The sequence below is a fragment of the Rhinopithecus roxellana genome, chromosome 6 (assembly GCF_007565055.1).
Source record: "Rhinopithecus roxellana isolate Shanxi Qingling chromosome 6, ASM756505v1, whole genome shotgun sequence".
Classification (NCBI taxonomy): Eukaryota; Metazoa; Chordata; class Mammalia; order Primates; family Cercopithecidae; genus Rhinopithecus; species Rhinopithecus roxellana.
Genome location: NC_044554.1, coordinates 23627937 through 23651147, shown reverse-complemented (window position 1 = coordinate 23651147; position 23211 = coordinate 23627937). Strand labels below are relative to the sequence as shown.

The 23211-nt window shown below is 33.6% G+C and overlaps 1 protein-coding gene across 1 annotated transcript in view; it reads right to left on the bottom strand.

Annotated features, from left to right (window-relative positions):
- FOXP2 (forkhead box P2) overlaps window positions 1-22566 on the bottom strand; it is a 201975-nt gene extending 179409 nt beyond the window's left edge. The window contains exon 1 of the mRNA XM_030933309.1: window positions 22502-22566. The gene's annotated coding sequence lies outside the window, so the exon portion shown is untranslated. The remainder of the gene's footprint in view (window positions 1-22501) is intronic.
- Window positions 22567-23211: the final 645 nt, after the last annotated feature.

Here is a 23211-nt window from a genome sequence, read left to right as displayed (position 1 = left end):
CTCATCCATTTATTTTTTAAACAAGCTTTTGTCAGTGGCCCACTTGTTGAAGAGACATAAAATCCCAAACCAGGAAGCAAACCTCTTCATTCTGCATTATCACACGAAGCATTTCTATTGAAGAACCTAACTCACCTAACCTAAGAAATCTTATTTCTTAGAAGAATACATTCAATTTCCCTTAACATCTACTATTGTAAACTTTCTAAGGGCTGGAAATGTTTCTAAATCATCTTTTATAACCCCAAGAATGCACAGCACAGTAGCTGGCACCTAGTCATTTAAAAGACATTTAATTGAAAAGTATGTTTCTTTAGATATTTTTAAACTTGTAAAATGCACGCATATTTTAGCTGGTTCCAGATATTTGAGATGCAAATTGTACACTAAGTAAAGAAAGTAGCATTCCCTCCAGGAACCATGACACTGCCTTGCACACAGTAGCTCCTTTACAGACCTTTATACTAATGACTCAGGAGGACTGACTAGTGATCGAAAATAACACTGAAATTAGTGTAAGATTTCTTTTCCTTTATCAAGTTAAAATATTTTTACCCATGACTTTACCACAATATATTCTTTATCTCTTTCATTATTTTTTAAGTGAAGATCCAAAAAATTACTATTGGTTGTCAGAAAAGTGTTATCTCACTGTCTCCAGTTAGAATCCTTCAATTATTTTAGGCAGATTGTTTAAGTATAAAAAGAAATCATTCTCTAAAGTGTGCCCCTACGTATTTTTTTTTTTTTTTCTTTTGAGACAGTGTCTTGCTCTTTTGCCCAGGCTGTAGTACAGTGGTAGAATCACAGTCCACTGTAACCTAGAACTCCTGGGCTCATGCAAGCCTCCTGCCTCAGGCTCTTGAACAGCTAGGACTAGAGGCATGCTACCACACCCAGTTGTTTTGTTTGTTTGTTTATTTGTTTTTAGTAGAGTTGGGGTCTCACTCTAATCTCCCTTTTAAGCATGGGTCTAGAAAAAGGATCTACACATATGGATATTTTGTTATTCAGTTTAAGAATTTATTTACATAAAAATCCAAGTAGTTTTCATGCTTTTTCAGATTCAATTATCCATGAAATTAGAATTCTATTAAAATCTTTTAAATATTTACTAATATTCATTTACATCTATTTAAATTTAGTACTTTATGTAAAATAGTTGCTTATTTAGGCAAACACCATACAGTTCTTTTGCACTAAAAACAGAAACAAATTTCAAATTCACCAAAGCACACCATTATTTCCAGTTCTTAGAAAGCTCAATTTTCTTTAATATAATCCTCTTCTGATAGATATTTAGACTTTTCCCATTTTCGTAATTTTAAATAATATTGCAATGAACTTTCTTATAAGACAGTCTTATAATTATCTCCCCAAAATTTTCATTGTTGGGTCAAATCATAGTCAGATATTAGATTTTGATACACATTATCATAATGCCTTTTCAGAATGATTATAGTCACTTGCAATCCCACCTCACTGTATGGGAATGCCCATTCCACCATACTCCATAGTATACATTATCATTCTTTTTCAGTATTTTCTAAACTAACAGGCAAAATATTTTATCTTACCTTGCTTTGCCTTCTTCATTAGAAACTGATGTCTTAAAAAACATATCCAGTATCTATCTGTCTGTCTATCTGTCTATCTACCTACCTACCTATCTACCTACCTATGTTTGTATTCTCACTTAGAATCAGTGAATTGAATGGGCCATTGTACCAGATATCTCACTTATTCATTTAACTAATATTTATTTTCTAACTTCTTCTTTATTAAGTCTATCTAATTAATATTTATTAATGTAAGCTTTGTTAGATACTAGAGATAAAAATGTAGACAAACAGGCAATGTTCCCTCCCTTCAGAGTTTGCAAAAAATTACCTGATAGTGTTGCTTTTAAGTCTTTTTTTTTTCATTATGTTACACAATATATGACATAGATCACTAAACTACATTGGTCATGCTCTATCTTTAAAACTAGTTATTCACAATATGGTAGATCAAAATACTGTGAGGAAGAACACTTCATTAAAAAATATGAAAATTCCAAGGGGATGGGAGGGATTCCATATGGATAGTGATTTAAAAGGATGACTATATTTTGAAGCATTAAAAATAAAGTCATTGTTTTACAGAAGCAATTTTTATGTAAGGTAAGAGACAAAACTATTAAAAATCAAATTACCCATAGGGTTGATAAGGACTTAGGTAACTTATCCTGTGATAAAGAGTATGCTAAAGTTTCTTCCAAAAGTGACTTCACTTTTTTAATATGTAAAACTACTGCCCAAAGGAATATCTATTTAATGTAAGCTGTTTTATCATGTATTTTTAAAAACTGGATTTCAGTTTAATGTTTCTCTTCTTTAAATTAATCATTTTGGTTTGTTATCAGAAAGGAAGCACATGAAAGAATGCTTATAAAAAGATGGATAGTTAAAATTGGAAATTAAAACCTTATTTCTGAGAGTGACATTGGGAAAACAAATACTTTGTAATCTGAGAGAAATTCCAAATGGCCATTGCTCGAAATGGCCCTTTTCTCCCATTGTCTCGGAAGACATTAAACCTCTCCCATAGAAGGGAGATTTTGTTACCCCCCTAGAAGGCTTCTTATGATTGCAGAATGACCTATTTAAGAACTGCATAGTTTCTCATGGAGGACACATTTTGGCACTCTCTTGTAATTATCGTCATTTACATAACTGGCACCTAACAGACCACGCACCAGAGTGGAACAATAAGCTGTACTTAACTCTGATCATCTTTATATTGAAGTTAAGCCATTACACTGAATCCTAAGATATGCTATTGTGAAGTCCCCTGGGATTTCTACTGCTATCACTTGTCTGTTGTTATAGGAGGATACTTACTGCCAGAATCCTCTGGCAGAAACTCAATTTCTGAGTCCAATACTAACGCATTACAAAGTCTGCAACAGCTGGGACACTGGTATACAGAAATGAGGCATTCTGAAATTTGAGGACAAATCCAAAATACACACTCAGGACCTTCCTGTGATTCCACAGCCATGGAAATAGCTATTTTTATAAAAGGGCTCTTGTCAAAATCTTACCCTGCCAACACCAAATTAGACCCTCAAGATTTGAGCCTCTATGGTACTGCTACTTCCCTACTCTTAATTAAAAATTATTTTAAAGATCTTAGCTGTGCCATATTTAATGTGTCTTGGAAACAAGAGACAAGAAATGTATGTAGGCGATGAGATAAAGAACACCTTGAGCACATCTATCTACAGGGCAGTAACATTCTGTGAAATAAAAAGTTGCTGTGAAGATAAGTTAGATAACAGGCACTAGAGGAGAATGGTGGAGTAGAATAGACACATAGTACAAAGTAAGAATAATGACAGTGATGAAAACTGACAAATAACAGTATGATATTTTAAATTTCTTTCATTTCTATGTCTACTTATGTGAAGAATGATAGCAAATAACTAACAAAGTGATTAACTCAAGCAAAATTTTACATTCTTAAAATTATAGGGCCAGGCACAGTGGTTCATGTCTGTAATCCCAGCACTTTGGGAGACCGAGGCGAGAAGATCACTTGACATCAGGAGTTCAAGACCAGCTTGGCCAATATGGTGAAACCCCAACTCTACTAAAAATACAAAAAAAAAAAAAAAAAAAAAAAAAATTAGCCAGGTGTGGTGGCCTGTGCCTGTAGTCCCAGCTACTCAGGGGACTGAGGCAGGACAATTGCTTGAACCTGGGAGGTGGAGGCTGCAGTGAGTTGAGATCATGCCACTGTACTCCAGCCTGGAAAACAGAGTGAGACTCCGTCTCAAAAAAAAAAAATTCCATGGAATCTTTGGGTCAAAGCGTTGTTACTGTTATAGGCAATTCTTAGAATATTAACTTTATTACACTGTGATATCTGTATAATATTTCACTGTCAAGCATTGTTTCTGGTAAGTTAGTCAATCAATTTCCACTCAGGGAAAAAGTATAAAAATATTTTCCTATACAAGGACAATAAGAACACTTAAATTTCATAAATTTCATGGAATATTATTAAAACACACTTCACTTACAAACACTGTGCAGTGTTTTGATCCTTTGCTGAAAAATATATTTCAAAATATATTACTTTAATTTGTTTTGTATTTTATATATATAGTGGCATAAAAAGGGGTGGACAAAACATGTACAGACTTACAAATATAATAGAAGTTCTTTCCATGGGTTACCTGGGATGTTTACAAAATCAATTTAAAATGGTATTTGTTTATAATGGCCATCAAAAAATACTTAGCAATAAATATAACCAAGGAGGTTAAAGATCTGTACACAGAAAATGATAAAACAATGATGAAAGAAATAGAAGAAGACACCAACAAATGGACAGATATCCCATGTTCATGGATTGGAGAATTAATATTGTTAAAATGTCTATACTGCCCCAAGCTATCCACAGATTCAATACAATTGTTATCAAAATTCAAATGATATTTTTCACAGAAATAGAAAAAAAGATCTTAAAATTTGTATGAAATCACAAAAGACCCCAATAGTCAAAACAATCTTGAGCAAAAAAGACCAAGCTGGAGGTATCACAACTATCTGCTTTTCAAAATCTACTATGAAGCTATAGCAATGAAAACAGCAGGGTACTGGCATAAAAACAGACACAAAGATCAGTGAAATAGAAAAGAGGACCCAGAAATAAATCCACACATTTACAGTCAGTTGATTTCCTACAAAGATGTTAAGAACACATAAAGGGGAAAAGGCAATCTCTTCATAAATGGTACAGGGAAAAGTGGATATCCACTAGATATCTTTTGGATATGCAAAACGAAATTGGACCCTCATCTCACACCATAAACAGCTGTAAATGTAGATATAAAACTGTACTAGAAGAAAATACAAGGGGAAAGCTCCAATACATTGGTGTAGGCAATAATTATTTGGATATGAGCCCCAAACCACAGGCAATAAAAGCAGAAATAGATAGATGGGATTGCTTCAAACTAAAAAAAAAGCTTCTGCCCAGTAAAGGAAATAAACAATAAAGAGACAACTTATGGAATGGGAGAAAATATTTGCAAATCATACATCTAATAAGAAGTTAAACATTCAACATATATGAGAACTTCAAACAAATCAATAATAAGAAAACAAGTAGTTTGATTAAAAAATGGGCAAAGAACCTGAACAGACATTTTTCAAAAGAAGACATACACATGACCAACAGGTATATAAAAACTGCTTGACATCACTCATCATCAGAACAATACAAACTAAAACCACAATGACATATCATCTCACACCTGTTAGAATGGTTATTATTAAAAGACAAAGGCCGGGCACAGTGGCTCATGCCTGTAATCCCAGCACTTTGGGAGGCTGAGGCAGGTGGATCATGAGGTCAAGAGATTGAGACCATTCTGGGCAACATGGTGAAACCCCAACTGCACTAAAAATACAAAAATTAGCTGACCATGGTGGCATGCACCTGCAGTCCCAGCTACTTGGGAGGCTGAGGCAAGAGAATTGCTTGAACCCAGGAGGCAGAGGTTGCAGTGAGCCGAGACTGTGCCACTGCACTCCAGCCCTGGCAACAGTATGAGACTGTCTCAACAAAAAAAAAAAAAAAAAAAAAATCACCAAATATTGGTGAGGATGTGAAACCTTTGTATGCTCTTGGTGGGAATACAAATTGGCACAGCTATTATGGAAAACAGTATGGAAGTTTCTCAAAAAATTAAAAATAGAACTACCATATGATGCAGCAATCCCACTACTGGGTATATGTTCAAATAGAATGAAATTAGTATGTCAAAGAAATACATGAACTCCTCTTGCAGCATTATTTACAATAGCTAAGATATGGAATCAAACTATTCAGCTCTAAAAAAGAAAATTGTGTCATTTGTGACAACATGGATGAATCTAGAGGACATTATGTTAAGTGAAATAAACCAGGCATAGAAAGACAAATATTCCATGATGTTACTTGTATGTGAAATCTAAAAAGTTGAACTAATAGAACTAGAGTAATATGGTGGTTACCAGAGGCTAGGAGGGAGGATAAGGGATTGGGGAGATGTTGGTCAAAAGACATAAAATTTCACTTAGACAGGAGGAATAAATTTAAGATACCTGTTGGACATCATAGTGATGATAGTTAATGACAAAGTGTACTATAATAGACAATAGCTAAGGAAGTAGATTTTTAAAATATTCTTATCATAACAAAATGATAAGCATGTGAGGTAAAGTATGTATTAATTCACTTAGTTTAGTCATTCTGCAATGCATACTTATACAAAAACAGCATGTATATATACAATATAACTTTGTATACATACAACATAGTATTGTATATCTTCATGGCATGTATATAAGATACAACATTAATATCAATTTTAAAAATGTTCGTGAAATATAGATACACACATATGTACAATGTTAACTTATTAATTTAAGAAATGTTAGTGATAAAATTTGTACTTGGGTATGGCCACAATGCCACAAATATCTTCACATATTTGAAATATATCTTAGCAGTTTGGACCCTATTTTGATTTAAAATAGGCAACAGTTTGCCATTTCCTATATGCCTTTTGCTTGTGATATATAAAAAAGCATAATTTAACACTAAATATAAAGAACACTTAAATGAGAAAATTATATTATGCAAGATTCTAAAAATTAAGACTTTTTAGCTGAAATTTACCTTTAAGAAGAAATGGTTTACTCTGCAGATTTATGTTTAAATAGGACTTCAGAAAGAATATGAAAAATACTGAAAACAAACCAATTGCTAGGGCTCTTCTATATAAAACTTTCTATGAAAATATCAAATTACGCCAAATTTTCATTTCAGTTCACTAAGGACATCTACTACAATGCTTCTTTACTCAGAGCATCATCAGAATCCCACAGAAGACTATGTTATAAAGACAGAATCTTAGGCTCAACTCCTAAAGATTCTGATTTAATTAGGTTTGAGGTGGGGTCTAAGAATATCTATTTTTTTTAAAAGCTCTCTAAGTGATTCTAATTATAAGCCAAAACTGATAACTACTTCTTTACTAGGTAAATTTTGATACCTTACTAATTATAGTCATATTTATTACTACTGTTATTAATCATAACAACATCCCAATTCATTACACAAAGCATGGAAAGTAAGAAGATGTCCCCTGACCATTTTTTAAGTCTATTTCCACTACATTGTATTCATTACTGAAACTACAATGGCAGAATATAACATTTTACAGCTAAAAAAGCACTCTGGAGAATATTTCATTAAATCTCCTCACACTGTATTATGAAAGTAGTCCTAGAGAGGTTGAGTAATTTACCAAGGTAATAGTGGGTTTTTTGTTGTTGTTGCTTGTTTTGTTTTGAGATGGAGTCTTGCTCTGTCGCTAGGCTGGAGTGCAGTGGCAAGTGATCTCAGCTCACTGCAGTCTCCGCCTCCCGCGTACAAGTGATTCTCCTGCCTCAGCCCCCCGAGTAGCTGGGACTACAGGCGCGTGCCACCACACCCAGCTAATTTTTTTATTTTTAGTAGAAACAGTGGCCAGGATGATCTTGATCTCTTGACCTCATGATCCACCAGCCTTGGCCTTCCAAAGTGCCAGGATTACAGGTGTGAGTCACCGCACCCAGCCTAGTTTTTAAAATAGTATTAATTTGACCCCAAGAATCCCAATATTTTCTTTCATTTTCTTCACTAGACTACTAATTTTTAAAGTGCATACATAAAAACAAAATTATGACTTAAAAAATTGAGATTATCCTATTCTCCATTCAGTTCCCAAAAGATGACATCCCTTCTTAAAGACAATACTCCTTATTCACTCTATCCTCCCTACAGTACCCCATCAGAAATTACTGAGCAAACCTTTGCTCATTCATGCTGTGAGAAACTGCTCCATGTGCTTCCATGAGAACTGTTACATGCAGCCCTTTCCATCCCATTCTGTTCTAGACCTCCGAGATCTGGACTCAGACACAAAGGGTCCAGACATTACTCTGTTAGTATTACTTAAGCTATGTTATGGTTATACATAAGCTTTTGAGAATTGGTATGGGATCATATACAACACTGTTTCTATAACAAAAATTTCTGAACAATGGACATAGAAATGATTGTATGTAATAATGCCTATTAAGAAGTAAGGGACTGCCTGTAAGTGAAACTTAATGAAAATATTTATAAACATGCTTCTGTATTATTAAAAGCTCTGCTTTTCTGTTCACTTTGAGAAGGTCTTGCAATAACATAAATTGGAAAAGGCTGTTGCGAGGCACTAGAACATGACTTTTCACAAATATAAAGCTAATAACTAATTATATTAACAAAAAAATCCAAATTATACCAAAACAAAAATCAAACCCTTAAGTTATAATAATATAATAACTTTCAGCTGATAAATTAATAATAATGATATATAGTCTTATTATTTAAATTGCAATTCATTCTATTCATTTATTTGGTGTTTTAAAATAATTTTTGGATAGAAACTAGTATTTTAAGCCATATTACTGAAAATTAATTACAATAATAATTATAAAACATTAAAACATGGACAAAGTAAATGATTATGCAGAATACAATTTTAGCAATTAAACATAACCTCAAATTTACAGAAAAGAATATGTTGGCTTTCAAGAGATAAATAATGAAGGCAAAAGTTGGTTGGAAATACAACAGTAGAATATCCTTCATTAAAGTTATCAATGAATTATACATTTAATGTACCAATAATAAGAACAAATTTCTATTTTGTAGTGTAACTGTCTAGCCATCATCTCTCCCCTGAAATTTAACTTCTCCTCTCCTACATTCCAAAACATGTCCTAAGGCAAGTTGTCTGATAAATTCTCTAAAAATCTGGCTAGTCTTTGGCTCTCCACTGAAATTATTCCTTCCCCCAACCCTCACACTCACTGATACAAAAGCTTTCTGTTGCAAGAGTCTTTCTTTGATTCCTATCTGTTTTCACTGCACCAGCACACAACCAGTTTGTATTAAGAGATGTTGAGAAATGTCAGTAGGTACTTAAAAAAAAAAAATTATATTTTAAGTTCTGGGATACATGTACAGAACGTGCAGACTTGTTACATAGGTATACATGTGCCATGGTGGTTTGCTGCACCCATCAACCCGTCATCTACATTAAATATTTCTCCTAATGCCATCCCTCCCCTTGCCCTCCATCCCCTGACAGGCCCTGGTGTGTGATGTTCCCCTCCCCATTTCCATGTGTTCTCATTGTTCAATTCCCACTTATGAGTGAGAACATGCAGTGTTTGATTTTCTGTTCTTGTGTTAGTTTGCTGAGAATGATGGTTTTCAGCTTCATCCATGTCCCTGCAAAGGACATGAACTCATCCTTTTTTACGGCTGCATAGTATTCCAGGGTGTGTATGTGCCATATATTGTTTATTGAGTTTATCATTGATGGGCATTTGAGTTGGTTTCAAGTCTTTGCTATTGTGACTAGTGCTGTAATAAACATATGTATGCATGTGTCTTCATAGCAGAATGTTTATAATCCTTTGGGTATATATCTAGTAATAGGATTGCTGGGTCAGATGGTATTTCTGTTTCTAGATCTTTGAGGAATCGCCACACTCTCTTCCACAATGGTTCAACTAATTTATACTCCCACCAACAGTGTAAAAGCATTCCTATTTCTCCACATGCTCTCCAGCATCTGTTGTTTCCTGACTTTTTAATGATCGCCATTCTAACTGGCATGAAATGGTAACTCATTGTGGTAAAAGACATACTTTTTAAAGTGCCCTTTATTCTATCTTTATATCCATTTGGTTCAAAAGATTACATTTGTCTGTGGGAAATCTTAACTTAAGGAAAAGTTTGAAATTATAAAATCAACCTTGTAAGTTACAAATATGCAAAATGAGCCCTTTCGTAGACGCACAAGTTAAGTATGAATTACATCCACTCTTGTATTCTTCTTCTTATCCTATTTTTAGTTGCCATCCTTTTCCAACCCATTTCCTCTGCTTTGTTCTAACATGCCTTAAACACCAAATAAATGCCTGGCCATAAAGAGATAATTGAATGGAATAAATATTGGCCTTCAAAAATTTAACTATGAAGAGAGAATAGCATATCTGTCATGGAAAATGAAAACCTTCTGTCTGTACCAGCAATCAGGACAGCTCAATTACACTGAGATGAAAATTTTGATCCGCCTCATTCAGGACGTCTCTTCTGTACACTTACTTTAAATGTGAAAGTTCAAAATAGGATATAGTAACATGAATCTCACTTCTAATAAGCCATGAAAGTAGTTTGGACAAAAATGTATTGTGAGCTTCTCTTCCTCTGCTCATCATTTAATGTCAGTCTTTTCCCAGTTCTCATCTACCTTTCCTTCTTATCACTCTGTGCACTGGCTGCTACTTCTCAGCTTTCTGACCATGTTTTCTACCTCTCCCAGTCTTAAAGTGTTTGTGAGCACCTTTTTTCCCATCTCTTTTTTTTTTTTTTTTTTTTTTCTTTGAGACGGAGTCTTGCTCTGTCGCCCAGGCTGGAGTGCAGTGGCCAGATCTCAGCTCACTGCAAGCTCCGCCTCCCGGGTTCACGCCATTCTCCTGCCTCAGCCTCCAGAGTAGCTGGGACTACAGGCGCCCGCCAGGTCGCCCAGCTAGTTTTTTGTATTTTTAGTAGAGACGGGGTTTCACCATGTTAGCCAGGATGGTCTTGATCTCCTGACCTCGTGATCCGCCCGTCTCGGCCTCCCAAAGTGCTGGGATTACAGGCTTGAGCCACCGCGCCCGGCTTTCCCTTCTCTTTACCCCTATTCTTCCCTTCCCTTTTCCTCTAAACTCTTCATTAATTCACTAGGTGGTCTTACTCAGACTCATGATCTTGTATATCATCTATATGCTGCCAACTCATAGATTTTTATCTACAGTTCCCATGTCTCCCATAAACTCCCTGAATTTGTCCATTTGCCTTGATCATGCCATTTGTTTCTCAAATAAAATTATGAAATTTAATAATTTATCAACTGAACTCCTTATTAACAAGCCCCCCCACCAAAGAAAACAAAACAAAACAAACAAGTACCTTTCTGCTCTTTTTCAATTCACTAATTTGAACTAACTCCAAATGTTGCGATCATCCTTGATTCCTCTTTATCTCTGACAAATTCACATCGACCTATCAAAAATTAACAAAATCTTTGAAATGCACCCAGAATTTATAAAACTTTATACCACTTCCACTGCACACAGCCTAGTTCAAGCTCCTACCATTTCTTCCCTGGACTTTCATAATACCCTTCTTTTTTTTCCATTTTCCCCTTTCCACTGCCTTCAAAATATTTTGCATAGAGCAGCCAAAATAAATGGTGCTGGGAAAACTGGCTAGCCATAAGTAGAAAGCTGAAACTGGATCCTTTCCTTACTCCTTATATGAAAATTAATTCAAGATGGATTAGAGACTTAAATGTTAGACCTAATACCACAAAAACCCTAGAAGAAAACCTAGGTAATACCACTCAGGACATAGGCATGGGCAAGGACTTCATGTCTAAAACACCAAAAGCAATGGCAACAAAAGAAAAATTGACAAATGGGATCTAATTAGACTAAAGAGCTTCTGCACAGCAAAAGAAACTACCATCAGAGTGAACAGGCAACCTACAGAATGGGAGAAAATTTCTGCAATCTACTCATCTGACAAAGGGCTAATATCCAGAACCTACAAAGAACTCAAACAAATTTACAAGAAAAAAACAAACAACCCCATCAAAAAGTGGGCAAAGGATATGAACAGACATTTCTCAAAAGAAGACATTCATATAGCCAACAGACACATGAAAAAATGCTCATCATCACTGGCCATCAGAGAAATGCAAATCAAAACCACAATGAGATACCATCTCACACCAGTTAGAAAGGCAATCATTAAAAAGTCAGGAAACAACAGGTGCTGGAGAGGATGTGGAGAAATAGGAACACTTTTACACTGTTGGTGGGATTGTAAACTAGTTCAACCATTATGGAAAACAGTATGGCGATTCCTCAAGGATCTAGAACTAGAAGTACCATATGACCCAGCCATCCCATTACTGGGTATATACCCAAAGGATTATAAATCATGCTGCTATAAAGACACATGCACACGTATGTTTATTGCGGCACTATTCACAATAGCAAAGACTTGGAATCAACCCAAATGTCCATCAGTGACAGACTGGATTAAGAAAATGTGGCACATATACACCATGGAATACTGTGCAGCCATAAAAAAGGATGAGTTTGTGTCCTTTGTAGGGACATGGATGCAGCTGGAAACTATCATTCTCAGCAAACTATCGCAAGAACAGAAAACCAAACACCGCATGTTCTCACTCATAGGTGGGAACTAAACAATGAGATCCCTTGGACTCAGGAAGGGGAACATCACACACTGGGGCCTATCATGGGGAGGGGGGAGAGGGGAGGGATGGCATTGAGAGTTATACCTGATGTAAATGACGAGTTGATGGGTGCTGACGAGTTGATGGATGCAGCACACCAACATGGCACAAGCATACATATGTAACAAACCTGCACGTTATGCACATGTACCCTAGAACTTAAAGTATTAAAAAAAAAAAAAATACTGCACTCCAGCCTGGGCAACAAGAGCGAAACTCCGTCTCAAAAAACAAAACAAAACAAAACAACAACAACAACAACAACAACAAAAACACCCAAAAAACCCTTAAGCCACATCATGTTGATTCCCTTTTCTAAGGCCTCCATGGACTTCCTGTCTTGTTTAGAATACAATCTGTACGTAAACTGTCCAACTGCTATCCTGAAGACTCTAACTTTCATACTGTTATATCCTTTGCTCACTCTGCTCCAGACACACTGGTATCCTTGCTAAACCTCAAACAGAGAAAGCACACTTCCATCTTAACGCCATTGCACATACTGTTCCCTCTATCTAGAATCTCTCAAATACACAAAGCTTGCTCCTTTACCTCTTTAAGATCTTTTTAATAATGTTCCTCATAAGAGAAGTCTAAAAACTTTTAGATATATGCTTGATTTATCCTGGCCACCCCTCCATCCAAACCTTCCCCATGTCTTGTTAATACTGCTTCCTTAGTATTTGCTATACTCATTACTCTACATTACTGTAACTACGGCCTCAGTCTCAGGTCTTATCTTTTGTTGGTCTATCAGAGCAATCTACTAAGTGAATTCCCAATTTTAATTCTTAAAGTTTGGCCCAGATCAATCCTTTTTACGGCTGTTACTCTAACCTTATAAAATTCAAACTTGATTATATTATTCTCTGCTAAAAATCTATTTAATGGCTCACCTTTCTAAAACAATTAACAGGTCAAAAGTGAGGATGGGGTCTTACAGCTCCACCCTTTAGGTGCCCTGCTCCTTTTCTCCTTAATTTGTATCCCAAAGGAGATTTATTGAGTTCTATAAGGGCTTTCCTTCTGTATAGGCTTCCTGTGCTCCAGCTGGGCCAAAGCACTAAGACTACATACTTTTGTAGGACTAGACCACAAGCTCTAGAAGGTAAAGTTCATTTCAGTTTTATTCATTCATGTGTCCCCAGTTACTGGCTCACTCTACCTCACAACTAGCTGCTAACAAACAATTGCTAAATGAATGAATGACTCTACACTTTTGAACTGGATGATCCCTCTGCCACGGAAAGCTTTTTTCCTTCCCACTCTTCCTCTCCTTTTGTATATTTCTCAAACCTACTCATCTTTCAGGACTAAGCTTGAGTTTCACTTTCACTATAGTCCCCTGACTTTTTCCCAAGCAGAAAAAGTTATGCTTGTTATTTCCTAGCCAATCCACTATCACATTTAAATTAATACTTTAATTATTTAATAAAATATGTTTTTAAAAAAGTATGTGTGCTTTCAGGGTGAGAAATACGTCCTATCTATTCACTTTTGTATTTCTATCACCTAGGACAGTTTCTGACATACACCAAGCACTTAATGTCTCATTGGATGAATGATAAATATTACCCTTTGTTCTTAGGTGAAATGAACTTATATCCATCTCTGTGGCAGAGTCTTCTAGGGGAATACTCAATATATATTGCCTCCTTCCTCCTTACTAACAAACATGACTTTATTAGAGAAGATAATGTGTACTGGTGAAAACTAATTTCTAACAGGGGAGTTATTTTCCTAATATAGGCATTCTTTAGTCCTGTGGCCTTCCCCTTATTTCTGCAGGTATTGGGACATAGTCCCCACTATCTTGTGACTATAAAGGACATATTATTACCAAAACTTCAGGTGTAACATCCTTCAGCCATTGAGTCAATGTCAGCAAGCAATGACTTCCAGACTTTTCAATTTTTTGTGAAAAAATTAATTTCCTAATTTTTTTATTTCTCAGTTTTTAACATCTCATTATCCCTGAGATGAGGAATATATTTACAGATCCAAGATCCAGTTCAATTTCAACTTTTGGTCAAATAAAACAAGTAACATCACTCTATGTACACAATGGTGAAATTGCATCCCGGAAAACACATCATCACAATTATGAATAAATAAGTAGCTGTCAATGCAACATTATTTCGAATAGCTTCACTTCTGCTTGCTAAGATAGCTTTAAGGAAATTAATAGATAATTTTAGACTCCTGACAAGAAAGAAATCAGGTAGGATAGATAGATTTTCCATTTTGTCTAATTAGATACACAGCTTATTAGTTATTGATACAAAAGTTTGTTTTTCATTTATTTGGGGGTAGGGGTAAGAATTTAATTTCACAAGAATGTATTACTTCCAAGAAACCAACTGATAATGTTTCTTTGGGTTTTAAACATCAACAGTATTTATTTTCAGAGATGAGTGGTTATTAAAGATTGTTAAACATAGCATTAGAAAACATTTTCTATTTTATCATTGAGTAACAGCTCTTTTTATTTTAAAGGCCTGATAATGAAAAATAATTCAACATTCTACAAAGATACATACTCCTACAACAAGCAGACATACATTAGCCCACAATAAATATAGCTTATAGCTTATATATCTCCTGAAAGCTTCTCTTACATTCAATGTTCCATCATTCATTGAGGAAGTTCTAGTGAGTGCCAACCACTGAGCACTTAATCAATGAAATCAGGCCAGTTCTGGAGCCCTGAGAATTTTGAATTTGTACAATATTTGAAACAATATTATATAAATTTAAATTAGGTTGCAATAAATGTGAAATATTTGGTGTAACCATTGATGCTGACATTAAAACATCTTCAAGCATTCTGACTCCATGCAATTATAAAAATAAAAAAATGGGAAAACATACTTTGATTTTTTATATATATATATGGAAAATAAATCTCAAATAACTATTCAAAGAGGTGACATAAAAGTGATTAATAAAATTTGATAATACATGATTAAATTTTCCTGTATTAACATTTTGGTAGTACTAATATATGATTTCTGTCTTAGTTTCAATGAAATTATACTTATATAATTGATATAAGAGTACCATGATTAAGACCTCAGTTTTATGAAAAAAATATGAAGACATTTTGGAGTTGCAAGAATTACACTAACATAAAGACAAAGTAGAAATAAGACAAACCAAAAAGGCAGAAAACTTAGGCCAGAATAGTGTAATCTTGCCAAAGTTCACATAGCAATGTATAAGTAACTGATCTTGATTAGTTGGTAAATTGCTCAATGTCATTGTTCATGTCTCCTTAGTATGAATAAAAAATAATCATTATTGTTTTCCTGTCAAAATATTTGTTCATTCACTAAGCAAGTATTTATTAAGCATCTGCCAAGTGCTACATACTTTTGTAGGTACTGATCTGACTGTTATTATTAATGCCTTTTTTTGTTGTTTTGAATGTGGGGATGGAAGTAGAAAAGATAAAAAGGTTGTTCATTTTAAGGTGTTTCAAAGAGCTAAAAACAGCAAACAGTATATATAAACACATGTTCAAGAAACAGTATGCTACAAAAAAGTAAGTAGAATGAGATTGCTGGAGTTTGGAACCAGCATGGAAATATACATCAGGTCTACTACTATTCTTCCAACTCCCCTCCCCTTATGCATAAAATACATGACTTTTAAAAACAGCATTTTTATCCATTAAAGAGAGGTTTAACTGTAGAATCCTTCTGAATACACAAAAAACCTATAGATCACATAAGGGAATATCTACCTGCCATCTATGACGTGGTTTTAAAAATGGTAGAAATGAAGACCCCCCCAAAAGAAGTTGTAACAGGTTAGTAAGGGCTTTCTAGTTTCATTCTGAAATCAATTAGACAGCACAAAAATTTTTGTGTTGATTTTTTTTTTGGGGGGGGGGAGAGTGATTATCCTAACTTCACCTATTATTTAATCTCTAAATACTGCTAAAATAATTTATAAAATTGATAGATAAATATGCATATAAAATTAAATCTCTCTGCATTAAAATAATTAAAAGGAATGAGTGCAAATAATCACAGAAAATAATGAAAAGCCTGACATTTTAAAGGTAATTCAGTTTCATTAATTTCAAGTACATATAGCAACTTGAACACTTAAGCTAAGTGTTGCCAAGTAGAAATCCTGCTGACCTGTTTTAATTAACAGAAAAGAATAATTTGTAATTAGCACACTATTTATATGAGAATGAGTGCTCCTACATTAGTTCAAGTGTTTGAAAACAATTTGATTCCTTAAATCCTTCCCCCTATAATCTTGATTTAATGACTAACTTGTTTAATTAATCTGAAATTTATTAGATAAATTAGTGAGGTTTTATTCCAAAAAAGGAAACAGAGACAACAAAGGAAAATGGAGAAATGAGAAGTCAGAACTATGTTTGAAGATATGCATATATGAAAATCTAAATGCATGATTTGAGTTGATAAGTAACCAACTAATATTTAGTAATTTTTAAATTAAAAGCAGTCAAACTAATTGTGTCTGGAGACTTAGTAGTTCAGGTTATTCTAGTGAAAAAAACACTAAAGTCAAGGCTAAATGAGATCCTGAGCATTTTTAAAATCTAATACCAATGCTTTTAACTGAGTCATTTAATCTGCATGTGATAGCGAAAGAAAGGGTCACAAAGAGGTCATGATTACATCCACACGATTCCAAACATCTGGATGAAACCTGAAAAATCTATCCACATATTTTATACAGAAAACATCTGTCCATTTGCATAATTTGTTTAGTTTTCATCCAGATGCTTATCATGTTGACACAACATTCTCTGTATGACTCTTTTTCTCTTTTGGGTGAATATTGATACAGCCTCTTCTCAAATATTTTAATAGGGAGACCGTAAATATAAAAGATGAAATGTATTATAAACACTTTACGTAACTTTAGTAAATTTTACTTAAAAATTAGTAAAATATACTGGAACTATTTATAATGTTGATATCAAAGAACAGAAATAACATCAGTTAAATGTAGTACATCAGAAAAATTATGGAATTGTACTTACTATACAAATGTTGCTGGGAGTATAATCTGCATAAGTATAGGTGAAAGGCAGATACTATCATCATGGCTCAACATTCTCTTGAGAAATTTAAGTGAAAGAAATGTATAAATTTTCATTGTAAGTAGGGCAAATGGAGAGAAAAATGTAATGAAAGATTCTGAATAATTGCTTAAAATTATCAATGTAACATTTAATGTAGAATACAGACTGTAAGATTTTGATAAGCAAATTAGAAAAACAAAGAAATTGAATTGATTTTATAGATTATAGTAAAAATTAACTCTGTTGCTTTGAAATTAACCTGTGTGAAAAATTATCAAAACATATATTTGCAAAAACTGTGCAATCGCTTTCAAAATCTTTTTCCAATATTTTATTTTTATGTACTACCTAGTCACATTTGGCATTTGAACCTCCATAAGTTGTATTGAGTCTACATTTTTCTTTACGCTTGTTAGAAATATATGGTCTTTTATTTAATGAACATTATTTTTTATCTACAAATCAATAAAAGTAAAATTTATTTATATTAAATTTTAATATAATTTTAACTACATTAAAATTAGGCTACTAAACACAGAAGTAGCAATATTTTATTAAGGAACAAATGGGGACAAAAAAGAGCATAGGCTATTTATCAACAAAGTCAACCAGAAGAACAAAATAAAGTGAAAGTTGATACTGAGGTCCAGATTGGGGGAAAAAGTAAACAACTTTCAACAGTGGGTAAAAGATGGGTTAATTTAGCTTATTTTAACTTAAAAGACACAATTCCAACAAAATAAATTATATTAAATAACTATATTAAATAATAATTCCAACAAAATAAATTATATTAAAACAAGCATGAAATATAAAATTAGATATAATAAATGTATCCTTGATGTTGACAGAGCATGATATCCACAAATAGGCTACTTTTAATATATATCTTTTAATATATCAAGATATATTAGGGAATAGATGTCCATTACCCTAAAATCAGGATCATTGATCTTGGCTTTGTCATTAGTGTGGGTTAGCCATTGTCATCCTTAGAAAGCACTGGTCTACTGTAATGTCTGAGTTTCCACAAATGTTCAGATGGTAATACAATAAAATTTTTTTTAAATCTTTATGATAAATAGATACTCCTAAATTAACTTATTTTCAAAAATTAAATGAAGGTACTATTTTGCCAGGTCAAATTTGCTGTCACTTGAACCAAAAAAATGATTGAAAAATGTATAAAAAATAGCAGACTGACTCAGGATATATTTTGCTTGAGGAAAAGGGGGATCCAATAAACTTCACAGAAAGAATAAACTAAAACAAAAAGAAGCACAATGGTTTTTCTGTGTGCTACTTTCAGCTGTGCCATGCCTGAGCAGAGGAAAAGAGTTTCACTCCTGTTGTTTATTGATTTTCTAGATTAAGAATCCCAGTGAGAGAATTGTAACAGACAACCATAAAATTATTTTTGGTGTGCTTATTTGCCTTTCCCTTGCATCTATTTGGCCTGTGCCTGTAGACAATTATGCGTTCTAGCCTAGACTCAGGTGCTAATAATGAAGGACAAATAGAATCATATGTGTAAACTTCCCCTTCTGATGAAAATTTATATTAACTTTCTGCCACTGTAAACAGAACTGCATAGCTCAGCGTCCCTGATGAATTGGTGATGAATTCAGTCATTTATATCCCAGGAATCTGTGCATTTATGGGAAAAGATGAAAACCGTCTGTATTGTGTAACCTTGCACTTTTTGAGTAAGAAAAAGAAAACACCAGCCTGTTTAGTTCATCACTTAAAGTGTGTAAATTTCAACTCAAATACCAGATTTCTGCATGACTCTGTCAGTCTCCGCTTTGGGGATCTGTGCCAATATAAACAAGCCAAACAGTGAAGAGTGCCATGTTATCGCTACAACTGTGAACTTATACACTTTCAGCCTTCCATAAAAATTGTTATGAATATCTTTACAATACAACAGAATCTTTGTTATATACTGAAGCTGGACAGTTTGACAGTTTGGCAGCTCTGTTGGAGAACAAAGTAATTTGGGATAGATAAGAACATGGCTAGTGTTTTTTCTGAAACTAAAAACATTCCATCCTACTTTTAAAACTATACTTCCAAAACACTGTCGGATTTCTTTTTTAACTAAACTTAGCTAGGTTAATGAATGCAAAGATACGGAATATTAATAAAAGAACAGAATTTTCTTTTTAATATTAGGCTTAACATTAGCACAGATATGCCTTAAGTATGCTGAATGACCAAAAAAAAAATTACAATATTTACATGCAGAAGTTTATTTTAAGTGCTTTTGGTTTTGTTTTAATATAAACATTTAGGTAAATGCAGTTTAAAATCCCACACTTTAGAAACATACCGATCGCCTGAAAAATGAAACAAAAAACAAAACATAAGCCTCAATTCACAGATTATTTCTAGACACAATTAGATATGTTGGAGATTCAAGTTAAAAAGGAAAGCCTACCAAATCTTGTTTCCAGTTTATTAATATGAAATATTTATCTACATGTAGATTTATTTCATTTCCCTAAGACTGTTATATAAATGTGTATTATAAAATTAAGGTATTTTCTCAAATTTTTCCATATCCTTACAAGATTTTAAGTTAAAAGATCAATTTAAAAATAATTATGAATTTCACTGTTTTAATCACATGAGAAAAGCAGAGACTGTGTATTACTAAAATATTGGGAAATATAGTTAAGATAAAATATATTTTATTTTTACTTTAACACTTAAATGTAACTGGATATACTTTCTTTCTATTTGAAAAGAAAATGCTTTTCAAGTCCATGTTTCACAGCTTCAGGATTGCACACCTTTTCATGATACACTTTATCTCAAAGTTGTCTGTGGCTGTTCCTATCACTCTGTGTGCATGACCTTTTAGTAAGCTGAAGAAGATACAGTTATCTTCTTTTCTGACATGCAACATCTATCAATCAACATGTTTTCATGTAATTTATTCAAAGCAAATAGCAGCTCCTAAGGCTAGTGAACCGCAGCACTATCCCAGTGATTTTGATTAAGAAATGATGTGCACAGCTTAGGTGAGAAATGAAAACCACACAGGAGTATTGATAAAGATGTATCAAAAACAATAAAGTTGAACCAAAGTAAAAAATGAACATTTGGAAACATATATAGGTTCGGCATAACTAATCTTAATAACCTTGCTTAAAATCTATTCTAATAAATTGGAGGATGTTTAAATTGATGAACTTCTAATGATACTAATTTAGTTTACCTTTAGTCTCTGAGGCAAGCATCTGTAGTTCTGTTGGGTTAATTCACATTTTTCTCATTGAATCAAGAATGTAAATTAAGACAAAATGATTCTTTTTCAATTTCATGCTGAAGTAGCTCAAGTTAGTGGATGTAATTTCTCCTAACAAGAAAAATTTATCACTGTAAAGCTCACTCAGTCACCTCCTGTAGTGAGTTGTGATATGCATTTATAGAATAGAATGGATAAAAAGATTGATAAATGTGATAAAAGAACAGACCCTACTTCAAGAACAGATAGGCACAATTAAATTAGTTTCAACAACTCCCCATCTTTATTCTGGCTTAAAATATCTCTGCATTAATTGGACTTTTACACATCACAATTACTTTTTATGTGAAAAAATTCTTGTTTGTTTGTCTTTCTCTATGGTAGCAAAACCTCTACTACAAGGAGTAAAGAGGCTTATGTTCCAGTCCTGATTCTACCACTAAAGAGCTGTATTACTTTAGGCAAGTAGTCGTAGAGGCCTCAACTTATTCATCTAATCCCTCAAATCTCTGTATCCCTAAGGTTCTTTGAATCTGAATGCTTAATGCTGTGGATAATGATATTTCTTAAAAGAAAAACCTACTTTTTCTCTGTAGATTTTTAAATGTAGATAACATATAAAATATAAATGAAGAATACATAATCTAAAAGGAATGGGTTGTATATATTAATATATGTATATGTAATATTTTAAAAGTAAATATACAATTTTAAATTGCATTAAAGACTTCAAGCCCCATGAAACAATGGAATAAGTACTTAGACATCTAGGTTAGGTGACTTAAATTCTCATGTTGGTTCTGCCATTAACTAGCCTCACTGACCACCAGAAAATCCTTGAGCCACTGTAAGTTTCAGATTCTCATTTTGATGAGAGTATCTTTATTGACATTACATTCTCCATTCCATTTTATTAACCCAAAACTGTACTAATACTTCTGAATTCTATTTCTTGCAAAATTTCGTATAGTTCAGCATCTTCTATAGACACATAGGTTTTAATATTATTTGTTAATTAATTAAGCAATCCTTCAACTTGTCGTTAAAAAGAAACTTAAAATGACCATTACATCGCACAAGTAAGAAGGTAAGTTAAATGTGTTTTTATTTTAAAAGAAAAAAACAAGAGAAAAAAGTTTTGGAATCAGAACAGTCACATCATTAAGTATTATATCTTTGCTAGAGGTTAGCCACAAATCTAATGCTAAGCCTTCTAACAGCTCGTATGAAGAGAAAATCATAATTAAATTACAGGGTTCACTGTGTAACATGAAAGGAAGTAAGTTGCTCACAAACAGAACTATTCCTAACAGTGAAATCTGAGTTATATTTTAACCCCAGTGGGATCTTAGGTAGTAAACACTGGAAAAGATATTGAATGACATCCCTAAAACATTCTTAAATAAAGTAGCCAATTAAGTATTTTTAAAACTATAATGTTCCTAAATTTAGGCTACCGACATTAAGCAATTTTATATGGATCCATTATAATGGTGGTATAGTTATGAGGCCATCAGCAATAACCCTGTACTTAATTAATCAAAGTTAGATTTTAGAGGATTTAATGGAGTGTGTATCCTGCATGCAATCCTCCATAATCACTCTTGGACAAGCTTTTGATAGGTATTGAGCAAAAGTGAGCTGGATCTCATGACTCCTCATAAGTTGCAGTAGTTCATTTCTTCTAGGCCAGTGGTTCTCAAACTTGAGCATGCATCAGAATTACCTGCAGGGTAATTGCTGAGCTCCAACCCCAGGGTTTCTGATTCAGGTCTAGGGAGTGGCCTGAGAATGTGCATTTCTAACAAGTTCCCGGTGATGCTGTTGCTGCTGGTCCAGGACTCACACTTTTGAGAATCGCTCTTCTAGGTCATCAGTTAAGTATAGATCCAAAGACTTTAACAAATAACCTGGGTGTAAGAGACAACATCCTCCTGAGGAAAGAAAGATGCCCAACAAGGACAGTGAAAATGAAACAAAGCCAACCACCCAATATGAAATCATCCTGACATATGCCCCAAGAAAAATTATTTGCAAAGTATGTCTATAAAATTATAAAAGATGCTGCTGAATGGCTTATGATTTATAACCAGTTAAAAATGTTAACTAAAATATTTCTTTTGATATACAAATATTTTTCTGTTATTAATTAGACAGTTATCTATTAAGATAACTTACAGTTTGTGATAATATGATGCCATCCTCATATAAACAGACTGTTAATATTCTGCTCCCAGTTACTAAACGTTGCTTCAGTTTTGTTCCTCAATCTGACCTTATATGGCTCTTTAAAGTTAATAGTTTCCTATTTTCCAGTGTTTGCATTGCACTTAACCAGGCTGTATTGTAATTATTTTTTCCGTATATATTTTGCTTAGATGATTACCTTCCTAAACAAGGACTGCACTTTCCTTTGCAATTCCCCTGCCAAGAATA